The sequence below is a fragment of the Bactrocera latifrons genome, unplaced genomic scaffold (assembly GCF_001853355.1).
Source record: "Bactrocera latifrons isolate USDA-ARS-PBARC rearing strain unplaced genomic scaffold, ASM185335v1 scaffold_7, whole genome shotgun sequence".
Lineage (NCBI taxonomy): Eukaryota > Metazoa > Arthropoda > Insecta > Diptera > Tephritidae > Bactrocera > Bactrocera latifrons.
This window is the reverse complement of record NW_017537378.1, coordinates 1,327,433-1,331,742: the sequence shown is the minus strand read 5'-3', so window position 1 is coordinate 1,331,742 and position 4,310 is coordinate 1,327,433.

Here is a 4,310-nt window from a genome sequence, read left to right as displayed (position 1 = left end):
TGTATGGAAAACTTTCACATTTGACATGATATATTCACGAAATTTAGTATGAGTTATTGTTCATAGAAATAATGTAATATCGGAAAAAATTGTTCAGATCGGCTAACCGTATCATATAGCTGCTATACAAAGTGAACGATCGGAATCAAGTTCTTGTATGGAAAACTTTCACATTTCACAATGTTTTTTCACGAAATTTGGTACAGATTATTTTCTAAGGCAACAATGTAATCTCGGAAGAAATTGTTCAGATCTGATTACTATAGCATATAGCTGCCATACAAACTGAACAATCGGAATCAAGTTCTTGTATGGAAAACTTTCACATTTGACAAGATATATTCACGAAATTTGGTATGAGTTAAATTGAAAGAATTAGCGTGGAAACTACCACATACACCCAACGGAACTGAATGGTGAATTCACATAAAACTTTTACTTCGCTTTGCTTTATCAATTGCTTTGACGGAAAAGTTCGATATATGCTTTTGAATGATTATGTTCAAATCGAAGTGAAACGCAGTCAAGACAAAAAGAAAAATGCTAGGCAATTGTCATCTTTATACGCTTCGGAAAACAACAGTCGCAGATTTTATTAAGAAGCACACCCCATGTGAGAGTGTCAAAAAACGTCGATTTTTAGTAATTAAAAATAACTACTGTGTCGATTATTTTTAAATTTTCTGGCTATATTTAATTATACAAGTTTTAAAAATACAAATCGAGATTTTTTGAGTTATACGAGATCTCCGACGGCGTTAAAAAGCAGGTCCCCTATTCCTGAAGTGATTTCGGCTTTCTCCATGAATGAATGAAACCTAAAAATAAACTATTCGCTGTCTATCTAACTATCTAAAAAAAACGTTACACGCCGTTTTTGGCCTGCCCAAAATTCGATTTTTGATCAGATCAAAAAACCGATTCAGTCAATATATGTAGAACTATGTACAGAACAGGCTTAAAAATTGTTCATGATGATCGAATAATGTTGCTTTGCTTTCAAGTTATCACTTCAGGGAATTCGAAAAATGTTGCTTGGAGAAAAACGTTTTTAATATAATCGATTGAATTCAGCGGCTACACTTTAAGTTGCCGTAACTAAAGAACTATTTGAGATATCGATTGAAATGTAACTATGTTATTTCTAAAGGTACGAACTATCGAAAGAAAATTGTTCATTCTATGTACCCTTTGCTGCGATTTATGGTAAAGTTCTATTTGTCAAGCAAAGCAAATAAAGTTGTATTGCGCATTGGCATTGGTTCTTTGCATATGATGGAGATGAACCTCTAATGTAGGTAAAACTATAATCATATTCTATAAAGGATTTGGCCGAAAGCATTTTTAAACCTGACCCCCTTAACTATACACATTTTACCATTTATCAATAAACACCCAAAAGTAATGTTTTAAATAGAGCGAATAGTAAGTTTTCAACTTCTACACAATTTTTTCTACTTATATAAGTTTATACAAATTTTGAAGTATAGTTAGCAAAAAAACAAGACTGCTTGGCTTTCGAACAATTTTATTTATTCAGTCGCAGTAGAATGATTATTCGAATAGTATTAATCGGTTGATATTCATACGAACGGTTACAAACCGGTTATTCGAATAATCGGTTTTCAGGTCATGAGGAACTTGTAGAGTTTGGTCTGTGTTTGTCGAGAGAGGACTTTACTTCTCAATTATTAGCATTTGTTGGCAAGAGTTATTCAGCGTTGGTTTGCGAGGCTTACATTGTTATTGTTGTTAATGGTGGTTCCAAGATAGACGAAATTCTCTACAACATCGACGTTACATATGATTGTTAACTGTGACGTGGGAGCCAAGTCGGGACTGCGACGACTGTTTGTTTAATGACATGGAATATTTCGTCTTGCCCACGTTCAATAATAAACCCATTTGCTTAGCTTCCTTATCCAGTCTGGAGAAAACAGAAGAAACGGCGTGCATTTTGAGGCCAATGATGTGAACTCTTATAGAAGATTGACCTGCTCGATTAAGCTCTGCAGCTCGAATTATTTTCTTCAGCAATAGATTGAAGAAGTCGCACGATAGGGAGTCGCCTAGTCTGAATCCTCGTTTGAAATCGAACGGCTCGAAGAGGTCCTTCCCGATCCTGACGGGTATTGCTCAACGTCAGTTTACTTAGCCGTTTTAGTTTTGCGGGGATATCAAATTCAGATATCGCGGCATAAATGCAGCTAAATTTCGTGCTGTCAAAAGCAGCTTCGAAATCGATGAAGAGATGGTGCATGTTGATACTTCTTTCACGGGTCTTTTTACAGATTTGGCGCATGGATAATATCTGGTCAGTTGTTGATTTTTCTGGTCTAACGCTGATCAGGTCCAATCATCAATTGTTGACGGTGGGTTTTATTTTTTCACACAATACGCTCGATAGAACATAATATGCGAGGCTTACTTAATTTCCTTTCATTAGGCATATTTTCGTCCCACCATACTCTGCAAAGAAGCTGATACATGCTCCTAACACTCATTGATTCTTTATGGTACTTAAGATTTTGCAGTGGAATCTTAATGATTACTACAACAATTACAATGAGTTCACTTTACTTCTAAAAGAAAATCTGTTTCATATAGTTGCTCCCCAAGAAACTCATTTATTTAATAACCCACCAAATAGTATGATACCGCCAAACTTTTCTATTTACACAAATAACATAGAGCGCGATACAATTGCTAAAAGAGGAGTAGCTCTATTAATCCATGACTCACTTGAACATTCCAATCTTAACATAAATACTAATATCCTTTCAGTGGCTACTAATATTAAATCCACCACTGCTTTCACAATAATTAACGTTTATATATCGCCAACCGACAATTTAACAGAAGCCGATTTATCAAATCTCATTAACACTTCATCACAATCTATTTTACTTCTTGGTGACTTTAACGGGTGGAGTCCTCTATGGGGTGCCCCTAATCATAACAAAAGAGGTAAAATCGTTTCTAACTTCATACTAAACAATAATCTACCACTACTTAACGACAAATCCCATACCCATTCTTCAACACGATCAACACTAACACACATTGATCTTAGCATCTGTAATCCGCCTCTCAATATTGCTGCCACTTGGAAGACCTCTGACCAACCACATATCCCTTTTTGGGCTTAATCATTGTCAGAATATGAACCACAATAGGAGGTACAACCTAAATTTGCTGATTGGGTATTATATCAAAAAACTATGGAGAGACTATTAGCCGACTTAACCTTCAACATTAACAATAGTAACCAGGCAGCAATAGCTATGCTGCCAATTAACAAGCCCAGGTTTTGCAAACGCTCAACCTACTGGTGGAATGAGCAACTTCTACTACTTCCCTCAAGCTTCAGAAAGTGGATTTATGGAAAATTATTAAGCGTTATCCCACAAATGAAAATGTTTTAAATTATAAAAAAGCTAATGCAAAGTTCAAAAGAGAAGTTAAAATCTCAAAAAGAACCGCATTTATAGAATTTACGAGGGATATTAATTTTCAAACCAGCTCCCAAATTCTCTGGAGCAAAATAAATATCATCCATGGAAATTTCCCTTCAAAAAATATCAACGTAATTAAAAACTCGGCAACTTTAAGCACTTCCACTCCAATAGAAATAGCACAGGTTTTTGCCAAAACTTGGTCAAACTTTTCAAAAAATAGCAATTTTACATATTAATTCTGTCCATATTAATTACCACTTAAGTCAAAAAGCAAAGCAAATAGATCTTCCGTTCACTACACTTGAACTTAATTCCTGCCTCTCCAGACTGAATGGTAAAACTCCAGGCCTAGAGAAAATCCCTTATCCGCTTATTAAAAACCTTCCCCCTATTTTTAAAACTAAACTATGTCAACTATATAATATTTACAAATAGCGTAGTTCCTCAATTTTGGAAAACAAGTCTCACTATCCCCATACCAAAACCCAATAAACCAAAAAACACCACTGAAGGTTATCGCCCAATTTAACTTATTCCATGTCTATCAAAAGTAATGGAAACAAGTAAGGAAGGGCTAAGCTCGGGTGTCACCGAACATTTTATACTCTCGCATGATAAAGTGATAATCGAGATTTCATTATCCGTCGTTTTTATATTTTGCTGTAAATTAATTAGATTAGATCAATTTGTGTACTTTGAGTATTGAATTGTATTTTCATTTGTTTTAATTGCATTGAAAAGTTATAGTCCGATCTCGAAAATTTTTCCACAAGGGATAGCTCAGCTCAAATACCGTATTTGTGTAAAGTTTTATTCCGCTATCATCATTGGTTCCTAATGTATATATTATAC